Source organism: Gorilla gorilla, chromosome 19, assembly GCF_029281585.2.
Source record: "Gorilla gorilla gorilla isolate KB3781 chromosome 19, NHGRI_mGorGor1-v2.1_pri, whole genome shotgun sequence".
Classification (NCBI taxonomy): Eukaryota; Metazoa; Chordata; class Mammalia; order Primates; family Hominidae; genus Gorilla; species Gorilla gorilla.
The window spans coordinates 47,772,374-47,783,966 of NC_073243.2; the positions used below are offsets into that span (position 1 = coordinate 47,772,374).

The window sequence follows — 11,593 nt, forward strand, 5'->3', positions numbered from 1 at the left end:
CCTGGTGCTATAATCACAGAAACCCCTGCATAGGCATATAAGAATAAGGAGACAAAGGACTAGGTTGTCTGCACGACCTAGTTATCTATATTAACAGAGACTTGGAGACAATACGTGAACATCTTTAGTGAAATATGTATAAAATGTATCTTATCCCTTGTACAATTTGTTCCCTCTGGCTGGAAAGCTCTGGTCTCTAGATAAAAGCATGTCTTGCTCTTTGACAGCATTCCATTCTGCTCAAGTTGTCCTCTATTTAAAGAGGTCTCCACTAACTGCCAATCTAAAAGGGCTTACTCTTCAACCAAGAATCTCTATGTTCCCGATATCCTTAATTTTTCTGCATAATGCTATTAACTATATGAATGCTGTTCATAGCACTATACTGTTAATAGCTTACTGTACTGGAAACACTTACATTTTAAACTATATGCTATATATGTTGGCTGGGTGCAGTGGCTCATGCCTGTAATCCCAATACTTTAGGAGGCCGAGGCAGGTGGATCACCTGAGGTCAGGAGTTTGAGATCAGCCTGACCAACATACTCTACTAAAAATACAAAATTAGCCAGGCATGGTGGCGCACGTCTGTAATCCCAGCTACTCAGGAGGCTGAGGCAGAAGAATCACTTGAACCCAGAAGGCGGAGGTCGCAATGAGCCGAGATGGTGCCACTGCACTCCAGCTTGGTCAATAAGAGTGAAACTCTCTCTCAAAGAAAAAAAAAAACAAAACTAGGCAGGCGTGGGCATGGTAGTGCATGCCTGTAATCCCAGCTACTCGGAAAGCTGCAGCAGGAGAATCACTCGAACTTGGGAGGCAGAGGTTGCGGTGAGACGAGATCGCACCATTGCACTTTAGCCTGGGCGACAAGTGAAATTCTGTCTCAGAAATAAATAAATAAATAATGGCTAGTTGGAGAGTTGGAAATAAAATAATTAGATAGTTGGAGAGTTGGAGGAGGGGTTACACATAAGTTAATAAGGGGAAAGAATTAAGATTTTGGGCTTTTCCAACTGATTGGTGCCTGCATGGCTCATAGGAGGAAAACAATGTCAGGAAGGTTGAAATACACAACGTTTTTGACATGAATGTCAAGTATTTTAAGACAACTACATATGTCAGCGTTGAAGAGAGACCTGTGCTAAAAAGCCAGATTTGGGAGTCATCAAAATAGAGGCAATAGTTGAAGTCACCACAAATGAGACCATTCATGAAGAGTGTGCATTGAAGTCCTTATTTCCTAAACTACGTAGTTTGGATTTTTATCTGAAGGTTTTCAGAAGAGAGCAGGGTAGTGCCTCAGAGTCAAACATCTAAAGTGGTCAGAGAAAAGAGAAAAATAACCACGGAAAGACTGGCTAAAACCTAAGAAGGAAATAAGGAAAATATGGTGTCCCAGAAGTATAAGAAGAAAATTTCAAGAACGAACAAGTAGTTAAAATGGCAAATGATTAAACAGATTCCATTACATTTAGCAACAAAGATATCAATGCTGATCACCACTACATCAAATTCAGTGACTGCTATGGACTGTCAGCCTTCAAAATAGCAAAAAAAAAAAAAAAAAAAAAAAAAATTAACCAATAAGGAGGTGAAGAAAATGAATATAGAGAATTCTTTCAAGAAACTTAAAGGAAATAAGCTGGGCATGGTGGCACACACAAGTAGTACCAGCTACTCATGAGACTGAAGTGGCAGGATCACTTGAGCCCTGAAGTTTGAGGCCAGCCTAGGTAACAAGAGACCTTGTCTCTTAAAAAAAGGAGAAAAAAAAAAAAACTAAGAAAAATAATTATAGATAAACCTGAAGAGGAATCTAAGAATCTAAGGTAAGGAGCGTATATTTCAGATAAGACTTGATTTGAGGCCAGGCACGGTGGCTCACCCATATAATTCTAATACACTTTAGGAGGCCAAGGCCAGCAGATTGCTTGAACCCAGGAGTTTGAGACAAGCCTGGGCAATGTGGCAAAACCCCATCTCTACAAAAAAAAATTCAAAAATTAGCCAAGCATGGTGGCCTGCGCCTCACCTGTGGTCCCAGCCACCAGAGAGGCTGAGGTGGGGGGATCGCTTGAGCCTGGGAGGCAGAAGTTGCAGTGAGCCAAGATAGCACCACTGCACTCAAGCCTGAGAAACAGAGTGAGTACTCTGTCTCAAAAAAAAAAAAAAAAAAAGATAAGAGACTTGGGTATGCTTAAATCCTTGTTAAGTTAGTACTAGTTGAAAAAGGAGTAACTGAATGTTATGGATTGAATTGTGTTCCTTAAAAATTCATGTTGAAGCCCTAACCCCCGAACCCTCAGTATTTGGAGATAAAGTTTTTAAGGTGATTAAGATAAGATGAGGTTGTTAGGGTAGGGCCCTAAACCAATATAACTGATGCCATTATAAGAAAAAGAAACAGCAGGCCAGTGCAGTGGCTCACGCCTGTAATCCCAGAACTTTGGGAAGCTGAGGCGGGCAGATCACCTGAGGTCAGGAGTTTGAGACCAGCCTGGACAACATGCTGAAACCCGTCTCTACTAAAAATATAAAAATTAGCCGGGCGTGGTGGTGAGCGCCTGTAATCCCAACTACTCAGGAGGCTGAGGCAGGAGAATCGCTTGAACCAGGAAGGCAGAGGTTGCAGTGACCTGAGAGCGGGCCACTGCACTCCAGCCTGGGAGACAAGAGCGAGGCTCCGCCTCAAAAAAAAAAAGAAAAAAAAAGAAAACAAAAAGATACAGCAGAGGTGCATGTACACACAGGATGACCACGAGAAAAGGCAGCAAGAAGGTGGCCATCTGCAAGCCAAGGATGGAGGTCTTACAGGAAACCAATCTTATCTGCACCTTGATCTTAGACTTCCACCCTCCAGAACTGTGAGAAAAAAAATTCTCTTGTTTAAGCTACCCAATATAAGGTATTTTGTTGTGGCGGCCCTAGCAAACACATGAAGGAAATATTGCCCGTAAAGAGAAAAAACTCAGAATATCATTAGAGATGGACAGATAGAGGTCTTCATGTTTGCAGGTGAAACAGAACAGAAAGCAATGAAGTTCCCACTCAATGTATTTCATTTCTATGAAGCAGAAGGGAACTTTATCCAGTAAAGAGTAAAGAGGGGGCTGGGCGTGGTGGCTCAAGCCTGTAATCCCAGCACTTTGGGAGGCTGAGGCAGGGGGATCATCTGAGGTTGAGAGTTCGAGACCAGCCTGACAAACATGGAGAAACTCCGTCTCTACTAAAAATAAAAAATTAGCTGGGCATGGCGGCGCATGCCGGTAATCCCAGCTACTCAGGAGGCTGAGGCAGGAGAATCACTTGAACCCGGGAGGCGGAGGTTGCAGTGAGTTGAGATCGCGCCACTGCACTCCAGCCTGGGCAAAAAGAGCAGAACTCCATCTCAAAAAAAAAAAAAAAGAGTAAAGACGGGTCCGGGCTCACTCCTGTAATCCCAGCACTTTGGGAGGCCAAGGTGGGTGGAGTTCAGGGAGGTCAGGAGTTCAAGACCAGTCTGGCCAAAATGGTGAAACCCTGTCTATTAAAATACAAAAATTAGCCAGGCTTGATGGCAGGCACCTGTAATCCTAGCTACTCTGGAGGCTGAGGCAGGAGAACCGCTTGAACCCAGGAGGCGGAAGATGCAGTGAGCAGAGATCACGCCACTGCACTCCAGCCTAGGTGACAGTGAGACCCCACCTCAAAAAAAATAAAGAGGAAAGGTGGTGGGTTAATAGCCACCATGATAAACAGGAGCAGTTAGCAGGGACACACAGGATTGTTAGGCTGCCTGTCCAGTACCCAACAGACGTTTGTTATTGAATGAACACCTAACTGTCATTCATGAATTTTAGTCTGTTTTTAACATAACAAGCTCTGACAGTAACCAGCAAAAGAAAAGCACTGGAATGAGTTGGAATCTGGGTTATAAATCTAGGTATGTGTGACCTTATGCAAGGCACTTACCTTTCTGGGCCTCAGTTTCATCAGACTGGATAATCAGCATAAGATCACCTCAGATTTAAATAAATGATGCTATAAATTTTTATACCGGTTTGTGCATTACCTCAGTGTTCTTCAACTGTTACCAACCAAAGTAGTGCATCTCAAGATTTATTGAACATTCCTTTCATCTAGATAACTTGTTAAAATTGCAGATTTTGATTCAGCAGCTCTGGATTGAGCCTGAGATCATGCATTTCTAATAAACTCCCAGGTGATGCTATATACCACAATTTGAGTAGCAAGGGTAAAGAACACTGATGCAACTTAAGCTCTACAAAGCTTATAACTGTGGACTTATCTGTAATCAGTCTGATAGCAAACCAAAGACACTACAGACTCACACCAGCACTAAATGTGTTTTGCCATTCCTTAAATGCTCTGAAATTAACAGTCCCTATTTGAAGCTGATAAAGAAAGGAAAAAATATTACCATCAATAACACTAAATTAGAAGTGAGGTTACATACATACACACACACACAGGTACAAATATATAACACAAAGGTCAAAATCCAAATAATCAAACATTACCTTACCCAAAATTTGAATATTTTTATTGCTGGGAAAAAAAAATTTTGTTTCTGGAAAAATCTTCAGTGTATTTTAATAGCCACATGCCTACAAGGATCATGCTGCATTCTGGCTTGATTCCAAATGCAAATATATTCAAACATCATAAAATCTGAAGATTGTTCTATTAATGATCAGATAATCTTTACATACTTGTTTAAAATCTCTAACATTACCACAGCCAAATGTGTTTGTGGTGAAAATTCTCTTTGGCTTTAGAAGTTCAACTAGGGCGGAGACCACCCTCCTACCCTGGGACTATAATATATGGCCACAAGCCACTACTATAATTAATTGTTTCTACTATACCCTGTGCTAGGTTACTGCAGAAACAGAGAAAATACCAGTCCTATCATAACCAAAAGGGAAAATGTTTCTAATTTCACCGAAATTTTCCTCAGTGATGAAAGATGTAATATGTGTCATGCAATGGATGTCTCCTATAGAAGAGTCACCCTGCCCTTAATCTGAAGCTCCTCTACTGAACAGAGAAGTTTGAAATAACATGAAAATGGAGGAAGAAAATTCCTATCCCAGGAGGGGGAAAAGCATTATGGCTACAAACTGCTCTTCCTTACTTCCTTCTGAAGAATAACCGAAATCTGAAAGGCACTACCGCACTACAACTGAGCTCGTTTAAATTATGGAGGGGAGGAGGTATGTCAACTGCAACCTTGGCACTAGTAGGTAATTTACCAGTCCTTGCTATTTAGTCAAATCACTTTCAGATAGTACTTCTCTCATTCACCAACATGTCACAAAATAATAAAGAAAAAATGACACACGTAATAAGCAAAAGTAGTTTTGCTGAATCACAAATACCCCCAAATATAAATCTGCAGGAGTCGCTGAGCTTGAGAATTGGCGGCCATACCTCTCCATGAAGCTCCTCTCTATAAACGGACAACTACCTTCACTTTTTCATTAAAAGCATGTAAGGGTCTAATGTTTAAAGCTATCACACTATTGCTATTAGCAACAAGGTCGCGTGCGCAGTAACAATGCACAACGGTCTTATACTCGAGATAACCACTTTATCTCAAAATTTGCACCACCTATCCCCCAAGGGCAAATGCATCACCCAGGTCCGCAACCGCGGTCACGATGGGTACACTCGCCTCTGCTCAGCCTAGCATACGGTTCCTCCCACCCCGCACCCTGATTGCTCCACTACCATGCTGCCCACTCCCGGGCTGCCTCGGCCAGCCCCAAGTGCCCCGGGTTCCTAAGGTTGCGCAAACAGCCAAGTCTGCAGGCCGCCCTTGCCTCGCTACCGTTATCCCTCATCTCCTGGTAGCCCCACTTTCCTCTCTCGCCTCTCGGGTGCCCAACCCACTCCCTTCCACTCCCGCGCGCTCTGTGGCTCTCGGGCCGGGGCCTCACCGTTTGGTTCGGTCGGGAATTGCCCGGCCCTCCCGCTCCCACTTCCCAACACGAAGTGGCGTCGGTTGGTCCCGCGCCCCACGCTGCCAGACCCCACGCCGCCGCCTACTGATGCCGAAAGCGGCTTCTAGGAACACGCCATGTTTGGCGTCGCAGCTCCAAACGACACGGACGCGCGAAAACTACGTCACAGGAGACCAGCGCGCATGCGAGCGGCAGAGAGAGAAGGCGATAGGCGAACGGAGGGAAGGGGAAGGAGGGGCTTTCTCTTCGAACCAAAAGGCGCGGGGTATCCAAATCAGTTGTGTGCGCTTGCGCAGTATAAAGAGCCAGGAGTCCGGACAAGCCGGATCTGTCACCATGGAAACCATAGGTCTGGTTTCTCCGACTCCCAGGGAGCTCAATTGTTTCCCGGGTTGATTGAAGCTTCAATCAGAACCATTTCACGCTTTCTATTCTAGATATCAATAGTGGATCCGTCACAGCAGAGAAGAGTTATTTAAAGAATCGTACTCCCATCAGTCCACCCTCCCTCCCGCAAATATTTATTTTTTAAGTTACCCAAATTGCTTGGCGCTTACTCCTCAGTAATAGCAAGAGTGGAAAAATGTAAAAGGACATAAATCCAGTTCTGCTTGCCTCTGCTAAAAGCTAGCATAGTCACCTAAATTTTCTTATCCTTAAAAAGAACTTACTCAGGCCCAGTGGCGCGCACCTGTAGTCCCAGCTACTCCAGATATGGAGGCAGGAGGATCACCTGAGCCCAGGAATTCGAAGCCAACCTGGGACATATAGAGAGTTCACACACACACACACACACACACACACACATACACACACGCACCCATTTCAAAAATAATAAGGGGTGGGCACAGTAGCTCACACCTGTAATCCCGGCACTTTGGGAGGCCGAGGCGGCCGGATCACGAAGTCAGAAGTTCGAGACCAGCCTGGCCAACATGATGAAACCTTGTCTCTACTAAATATACAGTAATTAGCCTGGCGCGGTGGCGGGCGCCTGTAATCCCAGCTACTCAGGAGGCTGAGGCAGGAGAATTGCTGGAACCCAGGAGGCAGAGGTTGCAGTGAGCCGAGATCATGCCACTGCACTCCAGCCTGGGCGGCAGAGGGAGACTCTGTCTCAAAAAAATATATATTAAGTAATTAATTAATTAAACAAAATAAAATTATCTTGAAGTGTATTTGTTGACATGTTTACACATGCACAATGCATTGTGAAAAAAGAGGGTTGCAAAACATTATATTCAGAATGTCCCACTTTTGGAAATAAATAAATGCCAAAATGCTAAGAGGGTTTATCACTAGTTGGATGGGTATTGTGACCATGCTTTATTTTCTTTTTGCTTAACTGTATCTTCTGATTTTACTGAAAGATAGTACTTCTCAGGCCTGGAGAGGTGGCTCACACCTGTAATCCCAGCACTTTGGGAGGCTGAGGCAGGCGGATCACCTGAGGTCGGGAGTTCGAGGCCAGCCTGATCAACATGGAGAAACTCCGTCTCTACCCAAAATACAAAAATTAGCTGGGCGTGGTGGCACATGCCTGTAATCCCAGCTGCTCGGAAGGCTGAGGCAGGAGAATGGTTTGAACCCGGGAGGCAGAGGTTGCAGTGAGCCGAGATTGCACCATTGCACTCCAGCCTGGGGGCAACAGAGCAAAACTCTGTCAAAAAAAAAATAAAAAAGAAAGATAGTACTTCTCAAATTTTAAGTGTTCATAGAATCACATAGGGATCTTGTTAAAATACAGTTCATGATTCATTTGGTCTGAGGTGAGGCTCGAGGTTCTCCATTTCTAAACAAATTTAGATCTATGTTTTGTGGTAGGTAGAATAAAAGATGTCCATGTCCTAATCCCCAAAACCTGTGAATATGTTACTTTACAGAGCAAAAGGGATTTTGCCAATGTGATTAAATTATCCAGGATAATCTTACTATGGGAAGATTATGCTGGATTATCCTCTAGGTCCAATGTAATCAGAGGGGTCTTTATAAGAGGGAGGCTGGAGTGTCCAAGACAAAGAAAATATGACAGTATAATAGATGTCAGAGGGATGCCAGGGCCATGAGCCAAGGAATGCAGAAAGCCTATAGAAGCTGGAAAAGTCATGGAAACTGATTCTCTTCTACAGCCTCCAGAAGAAACTCAGACATGAAAACAATTTTAGACTTCTAACCTCCAGAACTATGTATCTTGTTTTAAGCCACTAATTAGGTTTGTGGTACTTTGCTGAAGCAGCAATAGAATACATGCTCAAAAGTTATAGGCTCTCTAATTTGCTACCCTTCATTTATTATTTTAACTTGCATAAAATTGAGTCTTGGATAACTCTACATTATAATACAGCTCATTAGATGCTTATAAATTAACAGAATTTCTAGATTCATTTTTGTTTATAATAAACTTCAAACAAGTTTGTTATTTCCATAAGGACTGATTATGTAAATCAGTCCTGGGAGGCAGAGGTTGCAGTGAGCAGAGATTGTGCCACTGCACTCCAGCCTGGGCAACAGAGCAAGACTCCGTCTCAAAAAATAAAAAAGAAAATAATTTGTCAATTTATATTCAAAGACTAAAATGTTCACGCAGTTTGAGTAAATAATTCCATGCCTGGAAATCTATACTAGAGAACCAATTCAAAGTATTGAAAATATTTTTCAGGTATAAACTAAAATGTGTATGGCTCTATTTTTATAAGAACAATGGAATAGGCATGATTTAGTAAACCCTTACGCATTCACAAGGTGAAAGTTTCTGTAGCAGTTTTCTTTCTTTTTTTTTTTTTGAGACGGAGTCTCGCTCTGTCGCCCAGGCTGGAGTGCAGTGGCCCGATGTCAGCTCACTGCAAGCTCCGCCTTCCGGGTTCACGACGTTCTGCTGATCTCGTGATCCGCCCCACCTCGGCCTCCCAAAGTGCTGGGATTACAGGAGTGAGCCACCGCGCCCGGCCAACAGTTTTCAATATTAATTATTAAGAGTATGTAATAACTTGGAAAAGGGCTTTTTTTTTCTTTTTTGCTTTTAGAGACAGGGTCTCTGGCTATGTTACTCTGGCTGGTCTCAAACTCCTGGGCTCAAGTGTTCCTCCCATCTCAGTCTCCTTAATGAAGCTGGGATTAGAAGCATGCACCACTTTATAAAATAAAATATTTTTATTTATTTATGCAATAAAATATTATTTATTTATACTATAAAATATTGTTTAAAATAAAAAATACATAAATATAAATATACAATATAAAAATAGACTCTAGCCAGGTGTGGTAGCTCACACCTCTGATCTCAGCACTTTTGTAGGCTGAGGTGGGAGGATCACTTAAGCTCAAGAGTTCAAGATCAACCTAGGCAAAATGCCATCTCTACAAAAAATACTAAGATAAGCTGGGCATGGTAGCATGAACCTCTGGTCTCAGCTACTCTGGAGGCTGAGGTGGGAGGATCGCTTGAGCCCTGGACAGGGAGGTTGCAGTGAGCCGTGATTGTGCCACTGCACTCCAGCCTAGGCGACAGAGCAGGACCCTATCTCAAAAATAAATAAATAGTAAAAATAAAAATAGACTCTAACCCACAAATAGAATTCTATGTACCCTAATAATTTGGTTTTTATTGTATTTGGAAACCTTCTAAAAGCTTTATTCTGCAACATGATATACATTATTTTATGATGTTAAAATAATTAATAGAGAGGCCATTAGACTGAGGCTGCTCCAGCACCCTGGGTTCCTACAGAAGCAAACCAAAACCCAACTCAGTGTATTTTATTTGCCACGCTTCCACATTCACCCTATAAAAGCCTTTCTTTGGTGCCCCTTTAACAGAGTCCCAAACTGATTCATGAATCACTGTCTGCTCAAATAAACATTTTAAGATTTTACTGTGCCTTAGTTTCTCTTTTAACAATGGTAATGATGTGGAAACATTTATCTGACAAATGTGTTTGAGAGGTATCAATTATGTAATATTCACTGACAAGGTTTACACCTATGCTGGTATTAAACAGAGACCATAATCATCTTCTTTAATTAATTGTATTAATCTAACATAGTCTTTATGATGATCTAAAAATATTTAGATCATTCTTTTTTGTTTGTTTTTTGTTTTTGAGACAGGGTGTCACTCTGTTGCCCAGACTGGAGTGCAGTGGTGCAATCTCAGCTCACCACAACCTCTGCCTCCTGCTTCAGCCTCCAGAGTAGCTGGGATTACAGGCGCACACCACCATACCCAGCTAATGTTTGTATTTTTAGTAGAGACAGGGTTTCACCATGTTGGTCAGGCTGGTTTCGAACTCCTGACCTCAAATGATCCACCCGCCTTGGCCTCCCAAAGTGCTGGGATTATAGGCATGAGTCACCATGCCCGGCCACATATTTAGATCATTCTAAAGAATACATTCATAGAAGAATCTTGTTTATAGTATTCAGGATTCCTTCCTTCCTTCCTTCCTTCCTTCCTTCCTTCCTTCCTTCCTTCCTTCCTTCTTTCCTTCCTTCCTTCCTTCCTTCTTTCTTCCTTTCCTTCCTTCCTTCTTCCTTTCCTTCCTTTGCTCCCTCCCTCCCTCCTTTCTTTCTTTCTTTGAGACGGAGTCTCATTCTGTCATCTAGGCTGGAGTGCAGTGGAGCAAACTCGACTCACTGCAACCTCTGCCTCACTGCAACCCAGCCTGGGCCACTATTTTAAAAATATAACATTTGAAGCCAGGCACGGTAACTCATGCCTGTAATCCCTGCACTTTGGGAGGGCAAGGCGGGCAGACCACTTGAGGCCAGTTCAAGACCAGCCTGGGCAACATGGTGAAAACCCATCTCTACTAAAAATACACACACACACACAAAATTAGCCAGCGTGGTGGTGGTGCACGCCTGCAATCCCAGCTACTTGAGAGGCTGAGGCATGAGAATAGCTTGAATCTGGGAGGCTGAGGCTGCAGTGAGCCAAGATCATGGCACTGCACTGCAGCCTGGGTGACAGAGCAAGGCTCTATCTTAAAATATATATATATATTTATTAATTTATATTTATATATGTTTATAATTTTATTTAAATATATATTTATATTATATATATGAGTTGTGTCTTTAACAGCAAACAAAAGTTAGCCAGGGGAAGGTTGAGAATGCAAAGGGAAGAGCACTCACAAAGCCGAGGTATAAAGATATTTAAGGAAGAAAAAGGAACTTGATAACGTTGGGAAGTAAATAAGTAAGGTAAATAGGAACTTAATTTGAAAGGTCTACAATGTTATTCTAGGGAGCAATAGTGGTCATTCATTGATGAATCAAAAGAACAATTTTGGCTTCTCTGCTCTTGTCTCCAGGCTGTGGTTACACAGCAGTACACACTGGAGATACCGGGCTCCACATTTAGCTGGAAGACATGCCATGTCTTCTTGAGTTCCCTCTAATCTTCCTCTCCCATTGCGCATAAAGGATCTTCAAACCTTCTCCGCACTCATGCCCTTTGTCCTACCACCTCCACAGCTCCTTCTCTACAGAAAAACTTGCCTTTTATTTCACAGAAGAAATGCAACCTAGAGGCCAGGGCAGGCAGATCACTTGAGCTGAGAAGTTTGAGATCAGCCTGGGGAACAAAGTGAGACCCCGCCTCTACCAAAATTACAAAAATT

The 11,593-nt window shown here is 42.7% G+C and overlaps 1 protein-coding gene across 3 annotated transcripts in view; it reads right to left on the reverse strand.

The window, feature by feature from the left end:
- The window catches only part of IPO11 (importin 11), a 224,248-nt gene that overhangs the window by 210,504 nt on the left and 2,151 nt on the right, over positions 1-11,593 (reverse strand). Inside the window, exon 1 of one of the 3 annotated variants that reach the window (XM_063700733.1) lies at positions 5,946-6,105. The exons of the other annotated variants lie outside the window; for them this stretch is intronic. The gene's annotated coding sequence lies outside the window, so the exon portion shown is untranslated. Of the gene's footprint in view, positions 1-5,945; positions 6,106-11,593 lie in introns of those variants that run through there. 3 annotated transcript variants of the gene reach the window in all.